The sequence below is a fragment of the Phallusia mammillata genome, chromosome 6, assembly GCF_965637545.1.
Source record: "Phallusia mammillata chromosome 6, kaPhaMamm4.hap1.1, whole genome shotgun sequence".
NCBI classification, from domain to species: domain Eukaryota; kingdom Metazoa; phylum Chordata; class Ascidiacea; order Phlebobranchia; family Ascidiidae; genus Phallusia; species Phallusia mammillata.
Genome location: NC_137257.1, coordinates 2163036 through 2179770, shown reverse-complemented (window position 1 = coordinate 2179770; position 16735 = coordinate 2163036). Strand labels below are relative to the sequence as shown.

Sequence of the window (16735 nt, the reverse complement as noted above, 5' to 3'; positions counted from 1 at the left end):
GATGTGATCCGTTGATGGTACCGACCCCTGGTTGGATTGGCCCGAATACTGAATGGGCTCAATAAGGAAGCAAGTACAAGTAAAATGTCTGTGGATGATCTCTTACATTTTGGCGGAGGCATTTGCCCTAGCATTGTACGCTTCACGGTTAAAGCATCACTTTAAGGTTCAGCACTAATGCTATACGGTTTAGTTGCAACTATAGTCCTGGTTTCAACTGCTGGCTTTCACATTAGTTCGTTTGTTTCATTGTCATCCCCGGTAGGCAACCTTTTTGTATGCGCGGGCAAAAAAGCAGTGAAAAGTACTTACTTCCTCAAATTTTAACGTTAAGCAGGTTATTTATGCATACTAATAATCATGCCCACTCGCACAATAAACTTCAACACATTTTGTGACACAGTTCCACGGCAAGCTCCGGCCCGCAGACCTTAGGTTGATCACCCTTGACTTAGCCAGTAGCTAACTTCATTTTATTTCAACCCATCGGGTAACATTGGGTAGAAGCAATGCCGCTCAAGTTAATAAATTTGGAAACCACAATTGGGTAAGACAAGATTGGAACCAATAACCTTGTAAAGTGGATATTTATAGTTACAGCATTTAAAACATAAAATTATATTCAAGTGGTGAAAAACAAAATATTGCAACGAACTAAAATCGTGAAAAACAACCAGTGATTTGTGACAGACGGTTAAAACAACAACACCTGCGAAAATATGTCGTTTTATTTCTTTTGTCATTTTGCATTTTAGCAGGTGGGGATACGTTTGCGTCGTTGTGACGTTAAGAGACAAGCCCTAAAGAGGTTTGTGACGTTTATTCGATAGAACTAACGTTGTTCTGCTCAGGGGTAAAGGAGGCAATACCACCTGGGGATTTGACCCCACTGACAAAGACAAACAACCAATTTGGACATAGCCTTCGATCCGTGTTGTCAATAATCCACTTTTCAAATTACCACCACCTACCGTGATTTGACGACCAAAATAGAATAAACGCAATAGTTAGTATCTGCCTGCTTGCAATTTAAGCGCTATTTCGGTCGTTTTATTGTTTTGGCACTCCAATTGTTTGATCGGGAAAATCGATAAGGATTTAGCTGTTTGTAAAAACAAGTAAGCTAAACTCGGACACAAAATGTGATTTTGATGCAACGATTAGTAATGGTAAGAAAAATGCCACATCTTTAAGCGGACGAGCATTTCTTGTGCTATCCAGTTGTTACTCAATTTGTCGCACATAAAACCCAAGATTTTCGCAGCATTTACACTACATGGATCAAAACCTATGAAGGGGCCATGATTTCATCGCTTGTGTTTTTGCCGCGACGGTTTATTGTTTTGGTGTATGTCACGTTGTAACAAAGCCCGAAAAACCACACAAAATTCATGTTAGGAGTAAAAATACACGCAATCAATTAGCACTAACGCGGTCAACAAAAATGTCCCACAAATACCAAACATCAACCACTTCAAATAATGCAAAGAAACGTCAACATGCAACTGCATGCGATGTTGTCAGTCGAAGCTTGACAACAAATAATTCAAGTTTAAAAATACAAAACATTATTTTTTCGTTTTGCTTCGGCTGAGCACAATTTAATCAGCGTGATAGTACTCTATAGGCTGCTACAATATATAACAGTATGTACTTATGTATACTTTACTTCAACGAAAACACCAATTCCTAAAGCAGGTTCCTTGCAGTGTACTATACGCAGAATAAATGTCAAACGAAAAGGATGAAGTAAAAAAAGAGATGCAGTAATAATGTAAAATAAATGCCATTCACCATTATTTAAGTAGATGTGGATATTATCTCTTCACGGATGCGAACCGTTGTTGTTTCAGATGATTTGCAAACACGGAAAATGAACAGTAGACTATTACAACTTACAGCAGTGCTGTGGTTCAATGTTTGACCGCATAAACCCCAAGGCCAATCTCTAATCGAAAAAAGATAGGTATTTGATGGCCTGGAACATTGATGCTATCTCTCGCCAAGCTACAATGCACGGGATAGGATATGTAGGCAGGTTTACAAACGCATTTCTGCTTTATTTTGCTCGGGACTCTGCGGCCCAAATTTGTGTTTAATGACCCAACATAAATATCGAAATTGCAATGAGGTTTTCAGGTATGAAGGTTTCATAGTTCTTGGCCCGCGTAGAAACAGTAGAAAGATGATGTTGCGTGGTTTTATTGGTTACAACTAATGGGAAGCACTTGCACTAAAACAACCCATGTGTATTACCTATTTGAGGCAGAGTCGAAGGTCATATGAAGGTTAGGGGTTCAGTTTAAATACAATATCAGGTTTGATTCGGACCCGGCTTTACACTTTGGGTCACACTACTACCGTGAATTTACTTTAGTAAATCTAAATTTCGGACCTAATTTCGGACCTTTTATTTGCAAAAAATTCGTGTACCACACTTTCCATTGACCAAACACCCAACTTATTTGCATGTTTGTAATATAACGTTCACAAGTTTTGATCGGTCATTAGCGCAAAAACAGTCTCCATCACAAACAATTTTATTTTTTGCGACAGCCTCTTTAAATCGGGTAATTATCAATGACTTGACTAAATCAATACCCATTTTATCATTGTGGCATGCACAAGATTTTAATTAACTGAAATTAACTTACATCGGCTGGTGCTGCAATGCAAAATATAATTAGATTTATTCAGGGTTCCCGCGCAATTTTCGTTTATAAATTCCATGACTTTTCCAAAACTTTTCAAGAAAAAAAAACCAAATTTCCATAACCTTATTCGAAAAAAATCGAGCAATTCCCATCGCAAACTAGTAAAAAGGCTTTGGTAGATGCAGCCAATTTACCATACTTGCAACGAATATACAAACGTTAGGCAATTTGAAATTCTAATTGGCATTTTCAGGGTAAAACAGGCGCCAAATTCCATACTTTTTCAAGTTGGCGTTTTTCAAAACTTTTCCAGGCCTTAAAATACAAATTTTAATTCCATAACCTTTCCAGGTTTTTCATACCCGAGGGAACCCTGTTTATTTGCAAAATTCTGATGTGTGGGGGGGCAAAATGCTAGGAGGGCAAATTGATACTCAATTTACATCAATTTTAGAGAAACCTCGTTTCAGAAAGCAAAATTGTAATGTTTACCTCTCCCTCATACTTCTTTCCTACTTTCTAATCAGAATTATTTGTAAAAGATTTATATCCGACAGAAATCACAGCCAGAATAAAACTAGTTTTAAGTTAATTTGCATTGGTATAAAAGTCGAAAACAAAACCTTATCAAAACACAATTTTCCCAGCTAGAATTGAATTTGTTGAAATGTCCAATTCGAGCTAACACATTACACCAGAAGGATTGACAACAATAAAACAGATAGTATGATATCAGAACAATTTTTATCAATTTTTCTTCCATTAATTTACCAGTGTCTGCAAAGCGCCAAAAATAACAATGAAACGATTGTGACCAGCGAAGACGGTCAGGCAGTGGTAACAAGATAGCCTCGGAGGTCCAGAAAATCTGCTGTGATCGTTTGAGTCATGTTTTCGGCTCGACAAAGACTTCGCGATTGCGTTTATGACCTCACTACTTATTCGTGTCAGGTAACATTTGATTGGCTATCACTACTTCGGCGGGAATATCAAATAATAACACCGGCTGCGTTTAAAGACATCGAGGAGTTTAATGGTGTGAGATTAAAAGCCGCGAAAACGAGATGAATTGATTTTGGAACAAGGCAAAATATGCAGACACTTTCCACAAGCGACAGAACAGTGCGCAAGTACAAAAAATAGCAAACTATTTTAATGACGAATATAACGGCCTAAACAGAGGCAAAAACTGACATGCTTTATTGTTCAAACGTTTCGGCCTAAACAGACTCAAAAAGCGACATGCTTTATTGTTAAAATGTTTTGGCAAATGCCTATGTCATCATCATTGATATGAGGGACCACATCATTTACACCCGTTTATAACCACTGGAGTCAAAACTTATTAACAGATCCGTGTATAGTGTTCCATGGCAAATTATTGTTTGCTTTGACAAAGTGTCGTGAAGGCGCAGTATGATTAATGTAAAGGTTGGAAACCGAATTAAAAAATATTAAAACAGAAAAACTGGTTCAAAATCCAGTATTTGGTTTCGGCGACAAATCTTTCGTGCTTTTCGCGAGTAAACTGCAATTAAACAAGTTTACCAACGCGTTCATAAAGCAATTGGTTGCAGTAAGTTTCGACATTTTAGTTAATAACTGTGTTTGCCTCTTCCAAATTAAACAATGACAATGCCCAAAGTATAAAGCGAAGTAAAAAATCCCTAAAACGTGTTAATGACTTTTACTTAGTGCAAAAATATATGAGTTTAGATCTTCCGAAAATATTATCTTGCTAAATTCTGCGACAAATATTTAAGTATAGTCAAGAATTGGTTGGAAGAACTGAAATTTTCACCCAACCTCAAAAGATCAACAAAGAGTTCTTCAAAATATTTCTTATGAAACGAAAATACATAATGTTCAATGGACACCTTTGTACCAAAAAACCAGACACCTTCTGCATAAAACCAAGCGTCAAACTGTGGGTTTAAGCAAAGGTCAATCCATCTCAGAAGCAATGGACACCCCTTATCGACACTGATAAGCTCCCTATCACCGCTAGCGACAGCTTTTCCAGCCGAGATAAATGCGCTTGGCAGCAGTTATCGGCTAATTGAAATGCATCTGGCCGTAATGTGAGACTGGACAAAACTGTATTAGCAACAGTTGCGATGCCAAGAGTCAAAAGTCATCGTAAGCAAAATCGAACTATTAGGTAATTGGATACAGTAACTAGCGTTGTGAAGTGAATTTAGGGAGAAATTGAATAGCCAAAACCACACACCACAGGTGTTTTTAACGTGCTAGCAACGCTTTATGTTCACGGGTATTGGCTTAAGCCACTTGGAATGCCTGTTACCGGATAAAAAGTGTTGTGTAACCCATTGTTTAACACAAGACCTTAGATCAGTGGTTCTCAACCGTTTTGTGGTCGCGTACCACTTCGGACTTGGAGGTAACACATTGTATCACCTGTTTTTTTTGGGAAAAAAAACCCTGTAAAATCCGTTTTTAAGGTACACGTTGTATTAACCATTTTTAGAAACAATTATTTTCGAGCAGACGACTGTTTCTTTTTTGAAGACGACTGTTTTTTCTAGCAGAAGACTGTTTCTTTTCTGAATCGAATACTTCGAATATGTGAAATCGAATAAATGAAATCGAATAAACCAAACCTGGGCAACCTTTTGCGGACGCGGGCCGCAAAAATGCTTATGCAATAACATAAGATTGTAGGCAAACTGAACTTCAAGTATTTGTTCAGTGTGAATATGTACAATTGCCAAGGAAACTACCGCACTTGCAGGCTTAAACTTTACCGTAGGATAGGTTTGCTTAACAAAATAATTTTGTCTTTGTACGTAACAATGCCTATCCCTATTAAAAACTATTAGCGTTAAAAACTCTTGGGTATGTAAAAGGGATATAACGCATAAATTGCATCCGGCCGATGAAGAATAATAAAAAATTTTAATGCGGTCACGGACTGGATACATAACGCACTTAAAATGCGGTCGCGGGCCGCCCAAAAGCTAAGCCATATTACACACATAAAGTCCCAGCATCTTTATGTACCTGAACTACTATAGTTGTGCACATTAAACTAGTTTGATTGCTGGGGCATTGTCTTTATCTTTGTTATAGTGACGAAACAATTCAAAGGTAAACATATGGTTTACAAATGTTGCTGTTGCTCTCAATTTTGCACCTTTTATAAATTAGCTGCAGTCAACATAGCAAGTGACAAGCGACCAGGAGTTTTAAGTAAAACACGTTAATTATGTCCACACAAGCAGTTAGTAGGCAAAAATTCGTTTGGAAAAAACGATCGGAAAACACTCTTTCAAAAGTTTGACCGAGAAAACCTAGATAAAGTACACATGAAACTTTTAGTTACTGTACCAATTTACCTTAATTGCAGAAAAGCAGCAAGGTCGTCCATTTGCATTTCATAACTTTTTTTCTTGGTTGCTTGCCACATTTTTCCAGTTTCATTGTTGGCAATATTAAACGCTCTAAAATGAAAAAAAGTTGTATAAAAACACATTATAAGCACCAGAACACATGACCAAGCCTGTAAGATCACATAAAACCTCAAGTAAAGGCCAGTACTTATTATGCTTATTAGTGTACACTGTAGATCACTAAAATCGTATTTGCAACAAAAGAAATATAGTTATTGCATTACTATGAATATATTATTGCGCCCTTTTTAACATAGTTTCGCAATAAAACGTACCTTAAACAACAGTTACTCCAATAATCTCATCTTCAAAGTTAAACATTCTGTACTGGTAACTGGTCCATACGAAGCAGATCACTGAAAAATTTATTCATTAAAAAACACAATTGGTTTGTGTTCTAACAATGGGTTTAAAGTTAATCTACTATAATAACGTTCATTCATCCATTCATGCTGTACATAACAATTAAATTATTTCAAGTTGTAATTAAACGAAAATCTTATTCAGTATGCGAGTCTGCACCAAAAACAAACTTGAATTAAAGTGGTAAAAAGTAACAATTTGTTCGCCAAAGCCCTGATTGGACGTTTTATTCACGTGGTACCACTTGTGAACTCGAGTGACCTTTGTGTTAAAACAAAAAAGTGAATTAATTTTTTTGATTTCTATTGTTCAGTTAAAAAGTTGTTGTTTTTCTGAATTCAACTACAATTTTGTGCCATTAACTTCAGCTTTGAACACAAAAAGTATATATAACAACTTTTGATACCTTGACCGAGCCAAATACAGTTTTTGCCTGCTAACCACTAGCGCCAACTAGCAATTTAAATTAAGATAAGTATAACCACTAAGTAACGCAGTTGAGCAAGATAGCTGGTAGAGAATAAACGTACATATGTACTGGCAGTGATGGGGAGACTCGAGTCAGTGACTCGACTCGAGTCCGACTCGAGTCACCTTTTTAAAAGACTTGACTTGACTCGAGTCTCAGTTGTGAAAAGACTCGACTTGACTTGGACTCGTCTTAGTAGAGACTCGACTCGGACTCGGACTCGTTATTTCACCAACAAAACGGAAATTTCTTACAATAAATAACCTGTTCAGTTGGCTTGCTTCAACCAAACAACAGCAGCAATTTACTGTGCTCGAAGTCGCTGCTACATGCACAAACTTTTTAACGCTGGCGTTAAGCGTTGTACTTATTGCTTGGGTTAAGGTAATCGAATGCAGTTCATGCCAAGGCCAAGTATTCGCTTTTATACGCGCTTATATTACTGAACAAACGCTCTAGCGCATGCCGTAAAACATGAATTTTTGGTTTTGAAAAACTCCTTTGAACAGATTGACGTTCTTTTCCACGCTGTTTAATGAGTGTCAATTAACGTGTTGCGTTAAAGTTGACCCTACTTTAAGAAAGGGACGTTGATGGGATATGTTCACTGTGATGAAGCGGTGTCGGTTCTTAAGGTAAAAAAGTCGAGATGAACCATTCAAATAGACTAACTATCTAATTCTAAACCTTTAACCTTTCCTTGCAAAAACATTTTGGGACTTGCCTTGACTCGAACCGCTAGTGACTTGACTCGACTTGAGACTCGAACCTCATTTGACTTGACTCGACTTGAGACTCGAACCCCTACTGACTTGACTTGACTTGAGACTCGACTGATGGGACTCGTTACCCAACCCTGTGTACTGGGAATGTAACATACTTGTTTTATCTTTCAAACACGTTTCTCAAAGCATATTGCACTGCAAGAGACAATATTAACAACAGTGATTTGATAAAAATCTTTTACAGGACTATGATGAAATCGTTTACACCACACCAGTGGTTCTCAACTCGTTTCAGACCATGGGCCACCGGCCCAGAAAAAATAGTATCATGGACCATTTCATTTTTTGTTGAGATTGATGTAAGCATACGCAACAAGCATTTTGGCTTGAAACTCTTTGACCTTCTTTTAGAATTAATATACAATGTTCTCCAGTATATAACCAATTTCAGTGGACGTACTGTGGACCACCAAAAAAGTCGTGATGGGCCACTTGTGGTCCATGGACCATCAATTGAGAACCACTGCTCTACGCATTAGATTTTACCTGCAATATCTTTGCAAATAACAAATGAAACTGGAATTAAAAGACCATCAATCATATAATACCTTGATAGGATCCATTTAAATTTCAATCAGATGTATTCTCCAATTTCTTACTTATCTTCTTGCTTATATTGTTTAAATTTAGGTCTTCAACCAAAACTGAACATAATATCATTGAAAACAAGACTCAGTCTGACGACAGAGTGAAGCCACCACAGTTAACATCTGAATTGCTTGAAGCCAATTAACCCAATCAGCGCTTTGCGTGTTGCTGCGGGTAGAAAAATCTTTCAGTAGTGATTCGAATGGTGCGTTTTAACACTGAATCTATTGTCCGTGTTTGATACAGATTAAATTAAATTGAACTTAATAGGGTCATAATTTTGATTGACAAAAAATAGGTGATTGGCGATGTTGTTTTATATTTTAGTTGTAACTAGCGCCAAAGTGGTTCCGCTTGGTTTTCTTGGTTTTGAAACTGTTTCACTGCTTATCAAGGCAACTTCAGGACATGCAACTGCCCTAAAGTTAAATCCTAGGGCTTTAAAATCGGACCTGACTTTGCACTAAGTCACATTTGTGTCGAAATTTTACCTTAGTATATTTCAGGCCTAATTTGATCTTAATTTAACAAAATTTCAGGTTTCATTTCGGATTCTGCGCCTTACAATCCTATACTATTCTGTCTTACCAGGGATGTCTCTTATTCTTCGTTTCGTACGTTGACGCTTTTTCGCCTTTGCGGACAACGTTAAAAGTGTGATCAATTAAAAGTCACAAATTCTTCCAGGTTCTCCTTTATTTTACCTTAATTGTTTGCAGTTTTTAGAGACTGGCGATACCTGCATAGGTAGGTTGAGTTGAAACCGATGACCTCCTTTGTACGAAACCCGATCAGTTTTTTAAGTCAGCATAATGTCTGACCGCGGACGGATTTCGTTTAGCGTTTTTTATTTCTGTACATGGGTCAGGCGCGCAGGACCATTCGGCCAAGTTTCTGCCTAACTTTTTATTTTTCACGGGGTTCGAACCCAGGACACTCCCGGGGACGAATCCCGATCAGTTTTTTATGTCTGTATATGGGTCAGGCGTGCTGGACCACTTGGCCAAGTTCCTGCCCATCCTAAGTTTTTAAGACACGACCATATGGGATTTGCGCAGCTACGCCCCCATGCGGACCGCTTGTGTATTAGAGAAATGACCGCCAAATAGCGCAATATCTGTTATTCTGTGGGTCGTGCTATTCGTGACCGTCCCAGCAGGATTACGCTTTGCGTTATCTCAATGCCTGTTTATACCCGACGTTTATTTCATAATGATAAAATTTAACAAGTTTTAATTTAACTTTTTATTTTATATATCTTGATGTTTTAATTTAAATATCTTGATGTTCGATCAAATATTCATATTTATTTCACGCACACAGAAAGCTTTTGATCTCTAACAAAAAAAGCAACCAAGTGCAAAAAGAAGTCAATAGTGCAAAAAGAACTGTTGAACAAAAAATAGCAAAATTTTCCATGTCCCTCTTGAAAATGGACATTTGGCGCAGAGTTGGAAGTCGGGCCGGGTTAGGGCTTTGGTTTCTTCGATAAAACGGGCTTGATTAGAGCCTGACTTTACACTCTGTGTCAGTATTTTCGAATGTCAAACAATCCTAAAACGCATTGTTCAAGACCAATTTTTCTATTATTGTCCTTTGAGTTTGTAACTTTCTAAGCGTAACGGGCTTGTTAAAAACGATTCGAGTTCGGGTCGGGTTTCGGGCTTGTACTTTCGCGTTCGGTCTCCAATTTCGGACCTGTTTAAAACTCTGATTTGGCAAAACTTTAATTATGTCATTTTTGATAACAAACCAAGCATCTCTACTGTTGTATGTGAAACCAATATTGTATGCAACAAAACATGCAATGGTTTAGAGAAATCCTAATAAAATTATTCTAAACAACAAAACAGAATCGTAGCCGATATTCCGAAGTGTCTAGACCGCGTCTGGGTTCGGTCCAAACTTATCAACTTTTCCATATTTCATGCATGTTATCATCGCAATTAGCGGGAAGTCATAAGAATTATGCTTACGCCCTGGTCACATTCTTTATAGTCACACCCGTTTGGGTCGGTTCAAAGTCTGACCCCTTTGCACGCTTAACGAGGCCAAGTCCTTACACGGCTGTACATGTCCATCGTCACTTCATGGGCGTGGGAAGTCTTGTTGTCTCAAATCTGTAAAGCTCGTCATAAGGTGTGCTGGGTCAAGATCAGATTGAAGTAAACGGTTGAAGCGGTGACAGAAATCAGTGGTGAGATCAGAAAACGTGTCGCGAAGAGATTTCCCTGTTGCTAACATCCGGACGAATATTAAAGCGTTTTCATTACGATCTTGACTCGGGATACTATAAAGTAAACATCCGACAGGAAATAAGGTTTTAAAACTTTCTTCAAACTTTTTAATCCAAAAATTCTTTACGAAGTCGTTTGTAACAATGTACCACAGCTGTAAGTCAAACCGGGTTCGGACTTAAGTTTCTTTGAAAAAATAACTTGATTCGAGTCTGACTTGACCTAGAGCAGTGGTTCCCAACCAGGGCCCATGGCCCCCCAGGGGGGCCACGGGCATAGATTCACAAGAAACACCCACTAAAAGTCATTTTAACTTTAATTTTATTCCCGAATTTAATCAACTATTTCACATACTATTTGTTTATAGTGAGGCTTATCACGCTCATTTACTCTATTAGACCTATTTAAGGCAACAATTAATACCGCATTCCAACGCGAGATTGCTATCTACATTTTGAGGGGGCCACAGGTCCTACATGGTGACTTGAAGGGGGCCACGAGGCCAAAAAGTTACTTTAAGGGGGCCATGGTTCACGAAAGACTGGGAACCACTGATCTAAAGGTTTCAACCTAAAAGGTGTCATCAGTGCAGCTGGTGACAGAACAATAACTGTATTGGGTAATAGAACCAAATCAAGGGACTTCAGTTTATTCAAAGTAACAGACTGAAAAGCCAAGCCTCATCGACCAAATGCGCATTGTCTGCAGGTAATCAATTGCAATGGCTCATTGCGCATGTATTGATATAAAATCCAGCGCGATCCTAACTCGACCTAAAAACCTGGTTCGACGTCAACTTCCAAACAACACACGTTTTATGTAACGTAGCCCTATGAAACTTCAACATTAGGTTTGCAAATGTAAAATAACCTCGAAACGCTTTGACATTTCACCAACAAGAAAATATGTAAAAAAAACAATTTTAACTGTGTCAAGTTTCTTAATGTTGCAAGTTGAAAGTTCCAGAGGTCTGATTTTGTTTGTGATGAAATCTACAGGCGTGCAACTACTACGACCATATACGTGATGTTTATCGCGATCTGTCGATTTCTGATTAGATCGCCACCCCGGCCGGTCGCGTTTCTTGTTGTTGCAACAAACCGTTGGAGGGGCAACAAAATTCTGATCGGACCAAGTTATGACAATCTTTTGTTGCAAGGATATACAAATAAAATTTATTTTGCTGTCAACGTTCGAAGATAAAAATTTTATCCCATTAAGTTTGTTCATGAGTAAAAAATGAAAGATGCCCCTCCAAACCGGATGGAGGATATTGTTTTTGCTAAGACGGCATCTTTTGTTAAGACGAAATTGTGCGATTGAATTGATTTCAAAAACGTTGTCTGATACTTATAACTATTACAAACGTTAGCTGTTACCATATAAAATATATACAGTAAAGTTTTGCAAAAATGAATATTAATACATTGTCAAGTTACATAAAGCAACAGAAAACTATTATTTTACGCAATCTTCTCAATAAACAATTATTGTATTTTGCTGCTATTTTGCTGACATATATTGTATTTTGCTACTGTTGTTGTAAGTAAGGTTCATTTTTCTACAGAATTTCGCTGGTCATCTTAATGATTATTTTAAAACACCCGAAAATTTATTTTAAAGCTATTTATTTGAAATCATAATACTCCAGTCATGCTTAATACTTCAAATATATCTCTTAAAAACCCCAAAGCTTATAATACACATCATGGATTTGACTTATTTAGATTATTACCCATAAATTCATGTGTTACCGATGTCAAACAGAAGGAAATTTATAACCAGATCAACTGAACGATAAGAAATGTTGCAATAATACCAAACAGGATAAAACACCCAATGTGGCTAAAAGACAAAAATAGTACAAAAAGTCTTCATATGGCAACAGATCTTCCAAACATAGCACACAACGACTCAAAACGGCGTCTGCCTCGAAAACTTTTATTTATCCGCGTTTTGAGATAAGAATCTACAATGCTATGAATCGCCCAATTCGGCTCGGGGTTGCTCTATATGGGTTTTATGCTCAAGAAAATTGCCCAACACTTTCAAGGCACTTTTATTGAGCAATTTTATCGGACGTTGAACTCAGATTGCCAACAGTCGTGCTCTTACGTTTCCGGATACATAATGCGGTGAGAACATTGGCGAATGCTTCGTGCCCGTTTTTCTGCAGTCTAAAAGTAAAAAATAAAGTAAAGTGTGATTACACTATTCACGGTTTTGAATAATCTGAGCAGAAAAATCTGAGCCATTATATTGGTGTAAAACATAACTGCCTTTGTGGGTTGACAGTTGCATGCCTTCAGTCGCTTATAATTATTATGACTTGATGATGACAATATCACTTGTCGAAACGTCGTTATGTTTTTCACGAATATTCTGGCTCTGATTTTTTTGCTCAAAGCAAAGTGTATTTAAAAAAATTTGATTCAGTTTTTGGCTCCAAGTTTTAGTCATTTTTTGTTTAAGCGAAACACAAAATACAAATAATAAGATTTGAACGTTAGGTTTTAAGACAAAAAATGTAAGCCGATTTCTGGGTTTTAACGTTAATTTTTACACTTTTTGAAAAATAAAACAAACCATAAGACAGCATATAATTAGTAACTTAAATGATTTTTTATTAATACATCATGATTAGATTTCAAGTCTAAACAAAATTGTCAACTGTTTTTAATCTTTTTATTTTTGGTAATCGGTGCGAAAGTTAAAAAAATTATGTTGTTTTTATCTAATGACATAAAATTCGAACCTATATTTGTTTACGGTGATATGCCGTCATCGCGAACCAATACAATTTACATCAAAACATTAATCCTCTGTCGCCCAAGACAAATATGTGTACTGTCAACGCAAAGTTAAGCAATTTTGGTTCTGAAAATTCATTAAAAAAGAAACAAAGAAACTTCTTGTGCAAATGTTTATAAATTTAGGGGCTTAAATTCCGTGCGTAGCTGAGCCAATGAAACCACCGTCAACAAACAATATAGATGCAGTGATTAGTGGTCTTTAGTGGTTGTCTGGCCTGCAAAAACTCGCCTCTGCTGCATACAAGTTTGCACTGATAATCAGAAATCTCGCGAGGAGTTCTTGAGACCGAATTGCAGACAGCTGTGTTGTTTCCTTTGTTGGTGTTTGCACTATAAATTGGAAAAAAGAAATCCAGCGAAAAATAAACATCCATAACCAAGTCCGTATTACAAAGAACAGTATCTAGAATTGTTGCCGAGTTAATTGGAATGCTAACAAATATTGTTAAGAGCAATTTATACAAGTACTGCCCAACAGGATCACAACACACAAAGTACAATGAGACTTACTTCAATTTATTTTATTTAAAGAAAGGTGAATTTAATGCAGAAAACAAAATCTAAGTTGTTGCTGAAGGCATAATACACAAACTAAATAATGCTCTCCCGGCAATTTTTTTTTGCCGATTAGAGTGTTGTTACCCTGATGAAGGCGACCTGAACAGGACGTCGAAACGTCTACAAAAATACAATGCATTTGCTAAAAGAGTATCATTAGTTAAAATTAAGTTTTGACGAGTTTTACTGGCTCATTGGACATACTGTGGCCACCATGCGCCATGTCTCGTCTTATGTTCCGCAAGTCAAGATTAGGAGTTGAGTCGTGCAAATAAAAAATAAGATTATTAAAACTTGTTTTCTTCGGAAGTAATATTCAACTTAATGGCAACCAATCTGTTGGCAACCTTTTTAAGGCCTAGCGTCAATTTTTATTGTTATGTCGAAATGGTGATGATTTCGCGTACCAGCACTGTTGCGTGTGTGTAGGCCTAAAAGTGGTTTGTGAAAGCCGATTAAAATCGCAATTAGGATATAAATTTGCAAATCGTTTAGCGTACCAGGGGTTGCCGACCCTTGCCCCAACTTATGCTGCAGATATCACGCTTGGAAAAGTGCAGAAGAAAATATGTTTGTTTCGACGCCTATTTTGTGATGATTCAACAAACCGCACAGCCGTTGGCACCAAGGCACGTGCGCTTAAAACCTCACCCACGCCTCAAAACCTGTCCATAGTTATTTTGTAACATACAGAAACGTGCACGTACATTGGGGAAAAACAGAAAATTCCAAATTGTTTATCCACTAATTCGTTGCAACGTGATGTGTCTAAGTTCAATGAACTTAAGCTTGTTTGTTTTTTGATTCTTTGCCCTATATGCCCGGTGAATGACATGCAAATATGCATGAACGAATCTATGGCTTAAAGCAGTGGTTCTCAATCTTTTTTTTGTTGCGAAGCCTCTGGAAAAGTTTTCTGGTCTTGCGACGCACCAGCAAATAAAAGTTAAAAAGAAAACTTATTATTAAAGTTGTGTTTACCACCAAAAGCCACGAAACGGAACTATTCTGCGACGCCCTTGGAAAATTGAAACGACGCACCAGGGCGTCGCGACGCACAGTTTGAGAACTACTGTCTTAACGTATATGTTTCGTAATCGACGCGTATATGTGAACTATAAAAATCCACAATTTAAGGTATTCTTAGCTGCAGACAGTGCACACTGTTTCCAAATATAAGGTCTCATCATTGCCGCTATAGTGACAAGACATAGGCCGTATTGGCTAGTGTAGCCTTCCAACGGCACTCCAGTTAGTTAGGAGTAACAGGCTAAAAAGTCATTTCTGGATGGCTACACTAGCCAATACGGCGAATGTCTTGTCACCAGCGGCACTGATGAGACCTTATATTTGGAAACAGTGTGCACTGACTACAGCTTACGTATCATTCATTGCCTTGGTGCTTTTGTAAAGCATTTTACATTTGCAAGACAGGAAAATGAAGCACAGATGAAGTTTTTTGTGGAATAGGGTTAAACGAATCACCACCCACAAACTTTCCCAAAACTTGCTGTCTCATCAAACTGACACCACGAGCAAACTTTTGGCTAAAAATACACTACCCCCAAAAACCAGGGGTGAATTTTCTGCTGACGGTTTTAAAAACAAAACTCCGCCGAAATGTGGAGAAACGATTTTTCAAGGATTTCTTTTAAAACCCTCTTTTCATCGACCCCCTCTGATTCATAAAATTCCGAAAAAATCCCGCTACGTGTCAAATACGCTGCGGGACACGTCATCTAGCCAAGTTGTTTTCTACATCAAGGCACTTGTGTACTTTGTATTTCGTGATGACGTCATTGCTTATGACGAATTTTTCGCACTTGTTGAATAATTTTAATTTAACTAAATCAGTTCGCAACAAGACTTTGACATTTCTAAAAAGTTTTTCTGTGTGATGTTTCATGTATGATAAAAACAAAATGATAAGTCTTCAACCAATTTGGTAAAAAGAAAGAAGTTATTCGCAAAAAGTACATTCAAATATCACTGATGATGGCATGCGCATATACCGAAACGTTTGAGCAATAAAGCATGTCACCTTTTACGTCTATTTGGACTGTTATATTCGTCATTATAAATACAAATAACTTTATAATTTGTACAAACATATTTCTGTTTAATATGCAACCCTGCTCCAAAAACCATAAACTACAAAAAAATACAACTTTTCTTGTGAGCTTTGTCAAGACTACAAGACAATATTTGGCAATAAAAACAACAATCAGTAGACATTGTTTGTTGTATAACACAGAAAACAACGTTGTACTGGTAGTTACGGAAATTTCCAACGGCCTAAAACGTGCAATACGACATCAAAATAGATTTTTATTGCAGCCACGAAAGGTTTATCGTACAAGTCAGTAACTGCAATCATAATTGCGTAACTAAATTAAATCACATTATAACGGGTCGAACCCAAAACAGCAAGCGCTAAATTAAACCATTCAATTGTTCGTCGGGTCATTGGGTCACTGCGTCCCCTACAAAATCGTGTCAAGAATCAGAGTCAAAAGCCATATCTGGGCGTTCATTTTCGTTACTGGGGAGATTTTGGGCCAAAATTAACCGTCAAGTGCTAACCGCGGATCTATCCGGGTCCGGAATCGATTTGTGCGGCACGCGAGATGTGAGAAACGCATTTCGTGCTTGAGATGCAAGAAAAAGGTGTTTGCTGGGGTTACGTAATGTACGCTGAGGTGTATATAAGGTCGCGTGCTTGAAGTTGAAGGGCAGAGAAGTGATTCAACTGATCTTGGAAAGGGTTATATAGGATTGTCCATAGACAAGGTCTTGATATACTGTGGTATATGCAGCATGTGCGTCTGTATTTGTTTCTAAAGGTCTTTGCAAGATGT

The 16735-nt window shown here is 37.5% G+C and overlaps 1 protein-coding gene across 1 annotated transcript in view; it reads right to left on the bottom strand.

Moving 5' to 3' along the window:
• The window catches only part of LOC145233195 (uncharacterized), a 56301-nt gene extending 49892 nt beyond the window's left edge, over positions 1–6409 (bottom strand). Inside the window, exons 1-2 of the mRNA XM_080097873.1 lie at positions 6340–6409; positions 6011–6115 (exon numbers count right to left, since the gene is read on the bottom strand). The gene's annotated coding sequence lies outside the window, so the exon portion shown is untranslated. The remainder of the gene's footprint in view (positions 1–6010; positions 6116–6339) is intronic.
• Positions 6410–16735: the final 10326 nt, after the last annotated feature.